Here is an 11,198-nt window from a genome sequence, read left to right as displayed (position 1 = left end):
AATACATCCCTGAGAAATAGACTCACAATAAACAACCAAACCAAACCAAAACGCACAGACTCACAATCAACAACCGAACCCATTTTTATTTACCAAACTGCTAAATTCTCAAATGATTTCCTCCTGTTCTTCCTCAAAATCGATTAAATGCATAGAACGTTTCCGACATAGTAGATTGGTAAATCAAGATGGAAATTCCAGATCAAATCCTAGCTATCAGAAAGACCAATTCAACAATTCACACCATGAAAAGTAGATAATCAATTTTTTGAGTTAAACACACCATACAAATAGCAAAATTTCTTCAAATTTGAAAAGCGTAAACAAAATTGATATTATTACCGAATTATACGCAACAAATGTAATTCTTTAATGGGGGGAGAGGAGAGGAGACCAATCTAACAAAAATTGATGAGAATTGACAAAATTGGTTAGAATTAACCTAGTGGTGGCCAGCGGGAGAAGACCAATCGACGACGGCAATGTCGCGTAGGAGAGGAGAGGAGATGAGGCGGTTGAGGGGCGGCTTCCAGCTGTAGGAGACTCGGAGAAACACGGGGCGGCTACCGGCAGTAAGAGACACGACTTTAGTCACCCTGGGGGAAGAAACGCGGGTGGGGGTATGGCAGCCAAGATAAGGTGATGCTTTGTAGGTGGGCCGTGTTGGGAGAAGAAACGCGGTGGGCGGTGTTAGGGCAATGGGGGAGGAACGCGGGTGGGCGGTATTTGGGGCAACAAGCAGCGAGAAGGAAAGATCTGACTTGTGAGAGAAACAAAAGGCGGGGATTGAAAATTGCAATGGTAGTGAAATTTTTATTTTTCAAAGTAACCTAAATGATGTGTGAAAAGGGAGGTTTAAGTGCTTGGGGTGAATAGTAAACCACAATCACTTGTATAATTTACAATAGTAAACTCGAATTATTGAATATCTGAAGGGGGAATTCAATAAAGTCCGAATGCTCGAATACAATATCGTATGCTCAAATACAATATCAGTTCATAGTACACAAATAAGAACATGCCTGAAATTAAAAGGGGGTATTCGATAAAGTCCGACCAAGAGCACGATCGAGACAACGATTAAGACCACGAGATTGGAAGCACGAATTTAATGAAACCTGAAATTGAAAGTCCGAATTCGAAATTTGAATTATGACCGAGCGCAAATTCAATGAAAATTGAAATTAAAAGTGCGAATTTTCTGAATCAATACCGCAACTGAGAATAAACTTGAACTTGAATCAATATTGTGGCTGAGACGAATTGTCTGATAAATTTAGAGATGAATTGGCTGAGACGAATTGTTGCGGGATCAGGAAGAGGAAATTTTAGAGATGGATTTTCTGAAACCTAAACCTAAGGTCGATTTTTTTTTGCGGTTTCAGAAAAGTAAACCCACGTTTCTTTTTTTCCTTTTGGCGGAAAATAGTGAATTTTTGGGATTAGCCCTTATTTTCATTGCAAATATTTAATTTTCTTCTTAAAAAGTAAGGTAACACTTTTTAGTGTTACCATAAAATGTTACCTATTTTAAAAGTGTTACCATAAATTGTTACCTATTTGGAAAGTGTTACCATAATATGTTACTTATTTTAAAAGTGTTACCATAAAATATACCTATGTTAAAAGTGTTACTTTGAGTGTTACATTTTTAAAAAAAAATGTTACCAAAGTGTTACTTAATAATCTAGTAATTTTGCATTTTAAAAAGTGTTACCAACACGTGTTATATTAGCTCAATTGTATACTAGTGAAAAGTCACTATAAGTGTAAAAATTATGCTAGAAAAAACTATTAATTTTAGGTCCACACTAATATTACTGTGGATCAGGTCCCAGCAAGAATAATCCTTAAATACTACTGTAGTTATAGATGTCTAGGAACCTCGGTGTTAGATTATACGGTTTTTTCATGAAATGCCCCTGAGGTTTGCAAGAATGCACCAAATACCCTCGCGTCTTTTGAATCACATAATATACCCCTATTTTTGCCTAAGTTTCATGAAATGCACTTAGAGTTAACGGACGTTAGTCTTCCGTTAGCTGCAGTTTACCATTTTGCCCTTAATGCATGTTATTTGACATTAATTCCAAATTTCCAACTGATAAACCCTTGCATCTTCTCTCTCCTTGAAACCTCGATTTCTATCTCATCCATGAATTGGAATTGGAAAATTTTGATTAAAAAGGGAGGGCTTTATTGGAGTTTTGATCGGAGATGGCGACGGAAGCATTGGCGACGGCCGTCGGAGCGTTTTTGGTGATTTATGTACTTTTAAATCGACGATTATCGGCAAAAGAGGAGGACCGCAGCGATGATCGGAGTAGTAATGCTGGTGAATCAACCTCGAGTCGATCGATTCAGAGGAAGATTTCTCGGCGGCCTGCGCAAGCTCCATCGACTTGGTTTGAAACGATTAGTACTGGTTTCCTTCAAATCTTTTCCTGCAACAAATTGTTCATAAAAATTGTCTTTAACAGACCCTAAAATCGCCTGGAGAAACCCAACCCAGAAACCTCAAGAAATCTTGACCGCATAACCCAAATACCCATATCAACCACAAGATCAATTGATGCCATGTTTAGATTGAACACTGATCTTATCAATTTTGTGTTTGAAAACTTGAAAACAACTTCTGGGTATCCTCAAAATCAAGAATTGAAGAGGAAGAAGAGATTCGATGAATTGAGGAGGAAGAAAAGCTTAGATGGAAGAAGAGCTTCTGGGTATCCTCAAAATCAAGGTTCCGGTTCCGGTTTCAGCTTCGGTTTTTCATCGAAAGTAAGAGGTAAAACGGGTAAGGGAGATGGAGAAGAACTCAAAGCCTTTGTGATTTGGTTAAATATCTGAAAAACCTTTGGTGTAACTCGGATGGCCATCAGTTTTTAATAATCCCCTGTGTTTTCTCTCTGTTTTTGCTCTGTTTCTTCCTAATATCGAAAGTCATTGAATATGTGTCCAGCTATTGTAATTCAGGCGCTTATAATCCTGATTTGTCCTTATCAATTCAGTAAAGTACCAGTAATTCCTAAGATTTGTTTATGTTTGAACTTCAGATTAATTCTTATTCTTTATCTGCTTCTTAATGAAGAAATCATTAGTTATCAAATTGATTCCAGTTACTCGTGCTTATTTCCCAATTTGCTTTGCTATAAATTGGTCACATTGATTACATAATGATGATGCCTGATTGCCTGTGGGTGTTACAAATCAGGTCGTAAGGTGATATTGATATCATTTAATTATGCTTGCATCTAAAAAATCAAGTAGGTGTTGAACTTGAACTTGGGATATGTCATGCTTCCATCAATGTCCTACCTTCCCATGTGTCAATGATTGCTGAGATTGAATTGGTCTGAAGCTTGTTACTCTTCAAATTATATATTTTTTCACAGTAGCAAGGCTTGCATTGCATCATTAAAGATGATTTATATACGGCTTGCATTGCAATTTGGGTATTTGGTGCAAATAAGTTTACAAATAGGTGTATATTGTGCAATTAGTTTATAAATAGGGGCATGTGATGAATTATAAACATGACTTAACGGAGGACTAACGGAAGGTCGGATTAGTGGTATTTGGTGCAAACTTAGGCAAAGATAGGGGTATAATATGTGATTCAAAAGACGCGAGGGTATTTGGTGCATTCTTACAAACCTCAGGGGCATTTCATAAAAAAACCGTAGATTATAATTCACTTTCTCTCTCAAATAATAATTGGCGTAGTCCATCTCTTCGTTCCTCCCGCAATCGCAACCTCCTCCTCCTCCTCCTCCTCTTAACTCCCTAAAGACAATATCAGCATATTTAGTTGTAGTTGGATCTGTAGTCGGCGGCACCTCTGCGAACCACTCTCCTCTGCTGCTATTTTCGGTAATTATCCACAAAGATTTTGTATCGATTTTTCTGTTGATTTTTATTTGTATTTTTATTGATTTAAAGATAAATTTTCTAAATTGTTAAAATATTCTGTTGGTTTTTTTGTTTTGTTATGATTCGATTTTTCTGATAGGATGAGTTTCAAAAATATTCCTGTTGGGTTTGTTTTGGTGTTTTTCATGATAAATCTACCTGAAATTCGGTTAATCCTTTTTTATATGATACAATTTTTCCTGACAATCACCGTTCATCTCTCCTGCATCAGGAACGGGAATAGTATTGCTGATTGCATATTGCTTTCTATGATCATATCAAATGAGTAGATTTCCTAATCGCAAACTGCTTTTCAATTTTATGATGTTTCTCAATCTCGTAGCATTGAATTTTTAGTCTTTATCTTTGATTGCGTTGAGTTATGCTAATTCATCACCTATATCAAATTTATGATAAATTAACATGTCGATGAAGTTGTTCTTAATTGCATGTTATTTTTTTATTTTTAAAATGATTTAATTAATTGGTATACTATCTACTAGGTACTCCTTAGTAATCAATTTGGAATTGCATAAAATCGAGTCATTCATGTATCATGTTTAGTTCATCACCACAAGTCTTGTGATAGAGTTCCCTTTTTATTGCATTTTTCAACAAAGTTTGATTGAAGAAATGATTGCTTAAATTGGATAAATTTGCGAACAATTACCTTTTACTTTTCTTTTTTGTACCTTAAACTACTCTGTATGATTTTGTGTTCGATACACTATCACTTTACAGTTTTCACATTTTAAAACCAAGATATCTCTTTCGTTTCTTAATCGTATTAAGAGTGAATCAAAGTCTATTCTCCCTTTTCTGTGTAACGATTATATCGTGCTTTTGCAACTTTGTGAAGGATCAAAAAATATTTATTCACTTTTAAAATATTTGTGAAAGATCAAATGAGTTGTTTTGCAAATAAAGGACACCATGAAATCCTTACAGAAGCATGAATTTTGAATCGCTTAAAGCGGTTAACCGGTGTTTCTGACACAAAAACATAGTTTAAGTAGTTGTTTACGACAAACAAGAAAAAGGTAAAAGGTAGTTGTTCGCAAAATTGGTAAATCTAAAGGTAGTTGTTCGCAAATTTTCCTAGTTTTAATTAGTTTCTTGTTCAATTTCCATTGCCAATGTTTTATATAAACATCTCTTTACATTTCAGCTAAATTAGGCCGGTATCAACACGCTTCATTGGAGAGATGATTTATTGCTTAACCTGGATAAGTGATCTTTGGAAACATGTTTTTTGTCAATCCTTGGGTAGTAGTAGCGGGACTTCAATCTCAAGTCTCCCAGATGATATAATCACGGATATTATCGCTCGACTCTCCACTAAGAATGTTTTAACATGTAAATTAGTTCATTCACAATGGCACCAGTTGTATTCCACCCCATATTTTGCTGAAATCCATCTTGCTAATGTTACTCCTATCATTTTAGTAGAAGATAGATGTAGGTGGACTAGGGTGAAAACAACATTATTATTGGAAGGTTATGGGAAGAAATCAAAGTTAAAAAAAATATGCATGAAAAATTTGGAAATAATGAATAAATATCGATTTGGACTTTATAATTCTTGCAATGGGTTCTTCTCTACATGAAGTTGGATAAAGAATACATTACTCCAAAGTATCTGATTTACAATCCACTTACAAAAGAAATTTTTTACTTCTGCGAAGAAAGATGTAGGATTTGGGGATTCTTCTTTCATCAATTGGAAAGAGACTACAAGCTTCTAGTTTATCGTTTCGACAAAATTAATCAAACATGTCATTATTATGTGTATGGTTTTAATACAAAGGATAAGAGAAAGTTAGGATCTTTTCCTTATTATCCTTTGTTGTTTAGTAATCATGCTGTTCTAGTGTGTGGAGCTCTGTTTTGGTTGGTTGCGGGCCTTAAAACAAAAGAATGTTCCAAATCTATAATGATGTTTGATTTGAAGTCGGAAAATATTCATGTCATGCCTCATCCAGGACCTAGTTGTACACGTAGCTTTTATCTAGAAAACTGGAAGCTACATTACCAAATGGTACTTTTGGAGATAGATGGGAGATTATCTTTGTCCAACGTATGTAAGGAGACTGTTGAAGTATGGATTCTGGAAGACCTTGCTAATTGGGTGTGGGTAAAAAAGTATGCAGTAAACCTTGATATACCTTTTGACCATGATGCATGTCATTCCCATCCGGTTGTGCTCTTCCAAAGTGGCAACCTTTTGTTAAATTGGCCTGCTAGAGGGCCGTTCTGGTGTAACCTAAGCTTGAACTATCTTTGTAAAATTAAATTAGATCTTAATAAAGTGGACAGTGATTTTGTTTTTTATGCTACCCAATACACCAGCAACTTTGGCTCCCTGAGAGGCTCCAACATATTTTACGATTCCTTTAAAAGTTGTGACATATTTCCTAGTTGCTCTACTAGTCTGTGACATTGCCTCCCCCGCTTCTCTAGCCCTTTTAAAAGCTTTACTGTTTCCAGTGCTAGTTTGCTGAGTGTGTGCCTTATGAACACTACTCTTCAAGTGCTGCTTTTTTACCTTTTTTAAAAAAATTATTTTCTTCTGCCTTTTCCTCCTCACCACATCTCCTCTCTTTTTCTTTCTTTCATCCTCCGTAATCTTGATCTCAATCTTAATCTATACACCCTAGGTTTTCCTTTTTTCCTCTTAGATCCCATCTTAATCTACATTTTCCCTCACCCCCTTTTATCTCAATCCACAAACCATCCGTTTTCAGGTATCCTAATCAATCTCAATCCACATACCATAGGTTTTCAGATATCGTAAATCTCACTTGTTATTATCGGAGAAAATGGTTACTAAGTTGAACAGGCAAAATTGGATGGCGCAAAGTTGAAGAAATTAGACTTTCAAGTGCTGCACGGGGGATGAGGTATTTGCGAGTATCATCTTCGTTAACTTTTCCTTGGTGCGTAATTCTCTCACATCTCTGTATTTGCTCTTTTTTTTCCTTCTTTAACTATTGCTGATTATTTGTGATGTTTAGATTTTGAAGCTTGAATGTTGAGTGTGGGTTTTAAATACTTAACTCCCATCTATCACTCTTCTGAAGTTTAGGCAGGCGACATCAGGTGTATCAATTTGTATTTGGTACTTCACTGATGCGAATCAAGTTCAAAAATGTCTGAATCGACACTTGAATCATCTCCGTTATTTGTAAATAGTTATCTCTCTCTTACTATGTCGCTATATATCACTTTTTTGCTTAGTTTTGATGGGTTTTAATATTGTATTTCGCCATTAATAGTGCAGGCATGTTCCTTGGCCAAATTATATCACCAGAGAAAGGTATCAAATTGAAGACTGTGGTCTGTGGTTGGCCAGTGGGGAATTTAGCTTATGACTGTACTCTTAATATTTTGACTGGCCGGACTCACCAGGTACCGTTTATATCATCTGCAAGTGATACATGTGTGAAATCTATGATAGAAGATGGAAGCTGCTATGTTACAGTCAGCACTTGTGAAGTTGACATCAAATTTAGTGTAGAAATTGTTTTTTGGTATTCATGATTATATCAAGTAAACTGAGGTCGAGTTTTTAGTTTGGATCTGCCTCTGAACTTCATATGTTAACTCCAAGTTAAAATCTTATTTGTTATAACATAATCTTATATGCTTATGCAGTCGTTTCTTTCTTATTTGAGTATTTCCTATCTTATGTGAAAAACAGGGCCGTCTCCGGCAATTTGGAGGCCCTGTGCTAAAATACAAATATTGGGCCCATATAATTTTTTACGGGCAATTATTTAATGTAAAACATATAATTATTATATTAATATTTTTTTATTTATAAAAAATATAAAGTCAAATTAATAATATGGTTTAACGTTTTGTTTGTGATGGTTTGAGAAAATTGATGTAAAGGTTTAATAGACATGAAAAAAGCAAATAAAAAAAGGGGGCATGATAAGAATCGAACCCTGGTCTTGGCTACCACACTTATAATTCCTTACCAACTAGGACAAAGATTACTTAATGCATAACAAAGCAGCTGTTAAATATATAATATTTGTTCTTGGGGGGTTTAACCAACATAATTTCTTTTTGGGGTCCCAAAATTTTGTGGCCCGGTGCTGGAGGTCCGCCTGGACCTCCCTTTAGCCGGCCCTGGTGAAAAAGTTAAATAATCATAGATCACCACACAGTATATGAAAATTGGTTGATTCTTTATTTACTTTCGGTAAGATATGTTATTGGTTTTTCTCTTTTTTTTTGTTTCTTACCAATTCTGTTAAGTTTTTTTTGCCCCGGTCTAGTCTATTTATTAGCTTGAGATATGTTGAGGCTCTAAATCTTGTGCAAATTTAAGCTTAAGGTAGGCTCTAAATCTTGTGCAAATTTAAGCTTAAGGTACTTTATTGCTTCATTGCTGATACCAGATATTTTCTTCTCTACAGATTCACAGCTGCTCCATGAGTGGATATTTCATTGTGGGCCAATTGGAACATTGGATTCCAGAAGATGGTTTAGAAAAAATTAGAACATCGTGATGCAGTAATTTACAACTGAAGTATCCATCAACAGCCAAGATGTTTTGCTTATGGGATGGGACTCCTTATTTCATCTGTCCTCTGAAGAATGTGAAGCACAAGTCAGCGATTTTTTGAAGATCTCTTTATTCAAGAACTCTTCTGGATTAATGTCTGATTGATAACCATATCATTTACCAGTTTTTTGAAGATCTCTTTATTCAACAACTCTTCTGGATTAACGTCTGATTGATAACCATATCATTTACCAGCTTATATGCTTGCTTGTGATGATGAGATCCATGTTCTTTTGCATCTGTGGATGATGTGAAAGGCTGTTTAGCCGCCAAACTACTGAATCTTGTAAACGATACATATTTCATTAGCTCTGTAAATTGCAATATGAGTAGTGTTTTACAGTTTTTAGGTATACAGCAAGGGTGTTAATAGTTGTGCATATAACATACTTTGTGTTCAGGAAGGTATGAGTATCAGGGATGGGTACAGGTACAGGTTTGCAGCTAGTCAGCATTCCAATGAAGTCTAGTGGTTTATTTAGAATCATTTGTTCGTTCTTTTGAAATGTGGAGCGTTAAAAGTTGCCCCATTGTTTTACATTAATATCCTTATTTCATCTTTTCTTTTATTTCCCCCCCTCTTTCACCTTTCTCATTATTGAAGAAAAGACCTTTACCGGCGTTTCACCAACCCACCACTACCAATTGCCACACATTTGTCCGGTGAAAAGACCTCTAAAGGTTATTTGTTGTTCGAAAAATTTTTAGAAACTTGTGCGTTTCAAGATTGTACCATGGTACAGACTTATGCATATCTTGTTACATGTTGTCAATTACTAACTAGATACTTTGTTATTGTTGTCAATTACTAACTTAGTCCATATTCCGATCAACTTGTCACTAATCATATCATAATCAATTGTCAATTATACTCTAATTATTTTAATTAATTAATAAAAAATATTTTTTAATTTCCTTTAATTATTATTAATTGTATATCAGTCCCCCGTCCATCTATCATCGACCATACATCATCGATCATCGCCCATCATCGTGACCATGAGATCATCTTCAAAAAAGTATTAAAAAAATGCCCATCATCATCATTAATTTTGATCATGTTTTTAAAAAATGTAATTGCTCATGTGTTTCTTCATTCATTTTCTTCCTCCTCAACCATTAATTCATCATCTTCTTTCTCAACCATCGTCGATTTCATTATCGAAATAGCATAACTAAGGCAAATTAACGATCACGGTACCAATTTTATAATACCAAATTATAATTACGGACTTTTAAATATCAATGCGAATTTGTTTATCATTATACATAAATTTAAGTGCATTAACATAATATGGTTAGATGTCGTTTTTCATTCTCCATTGATGTTGTATAAAGCATTTAATTGTTGCATTAATGTTGTTATGGATATTAAGCTCATACAATGGTATAGACTTATTCAATTTAAGCTTCTGACATGCTCTGAGCTTAAAATGCTCAAGTCTATACTATGGTCGGAGCTCTAAATTCATAAGTCTTTAATTCTTTTTTCCGGATTAATTAATTCAAATTCAATAACAAATTAATCAAAACCTTAAATGACATAGATTTTTACATATTAAGCTTGTACTATGGTACAAACTAATTATGTACTTTAAGCTTCTGCCATGATACATTAACAAAACATTAGGTATCTTTTGGTAAGTAACAATGTGGTTTATAGTTTTCCTGTCAATTTGCGGGTGGTTTATAATGGTTACGTTATTTGACCTATTTATTTTAATTTTTTAACCTCGTCATAAATAATGCATACAAGGTATCCTACAAAAAATTAATTCTACTTCGTATCAAGTATCAACGTAACTAGGCAAAAGATGGTGACATGACATGCAGGAGAGAGTTTACTCCTCAGACTCACCCCCAATCTTCATATTCTGCCACATCGGCTCTCCAATAATTTTTTCATTATCTCGACTCACACAAGACTCTCCCTATTTTTACACATTATCTCTAGACTTCCCTCAAACTCAACTAAGCTCCTAAAAAAAGATAATTAAATAGGATAAAATATAATGATGTGGTATAATTTGATTTGGTTGGAGAAAGAGTGGAGTCTTAAGTGAGTCTTGAATTTTCAAACTCACTTCAAAATTAGTTGTAATCTTTTACCACATTATCTCAAGGCTTAGACTCGAGACTCACCTTATGACTTGGGAGGGTGAGTCTTTAGACTCTGCCACATCAGTTTTCCACTAACTTTTTCCTTCAATTTCATTATTTGCACTCATATAAGACTCTCCCTATTTTTACACATTATTCACAGACTCACCTTAGACTCACTTTAGACTCACCTAACTCCTAAAATTTTTTTTTTTTTTTTTTATGTATATATCTATTATTATGTGTCATGATTTGATTTGGTAGGAGAACAAAGTAGAGTCTTGAGTGAGTGAGTTTTGAATTTTCAAACTCAATTTCAAACTTGATGTAGTCTTTTTTTTTTTTTTTTTTGATGGAATCGGTATAGTCTTTTATCACATTATCCCAAGACTCACACTCCACACTCACCTCCAGACTCATCTTGAGACTTGGGATAAACTCCCCCTAATATGGTAGTTAATAAACTAGCAAACGGCCTATGACAAAAATATTACAAAAACAAATATATAAGATCAAAATGGGTGTAATCCTTTCTCATTTTACATAAAACGAAATAATTTTATTTTATACTCCGTATAAAAGGTAGACCCTTGGATTGAGCCCCTATCTA

General features: G+C 34.7%; 1 long non-coding RNA gene across 2 annotated transcripts; it reads left to right on the top strand.

Annotated features, from left to right (window-relative positions):
• The first annotated feature begins 3,684 nt into the window (after positions 1 to 3,684).
• LOC110775349 (uncharacterized) lies at positions 3,685 to 9,057 on the top strand. Of its 2 annotated transcripts, XR_002529718.2 has the most exons (4): positions 3,700 to 3,873; positions 5,081 to 6,848; positions 6,927 to 7,320; positions 8,340 to 9,057. It is a non-coding gene; the product is annotated as an uncharacterized lncRNA (long non-coding RNA). The 2 variants fall into 2 exon arrangements; XR_002529717.2 differs by having other exon boundaries at positions 3,685 to 3,873; positions 5,081 to 7,320.
• Positions 9,058 to 11,198: the final 2,141 nt, after the last annotated feature.

Source organism: Spinacia oleracea, chromosome 5, assembly GCF_020520425.1.
Source record: "Spinacia oleracea cultivar Varoflay chromosome 5, BTI_SOV_V1, whole genome shotgun sequence".
NCBI classification, from domain to species: domain Eukaryota; kingdom Viridiplantae; phylum Streptophyta; class Magnoliopsida; order Caryophyllales; family Amaranthaceae; genus Spinacia; species Spinacia oleracea.
This window is presented reverse-complemented; position numbering and strand designations above follow the sequence as displayed.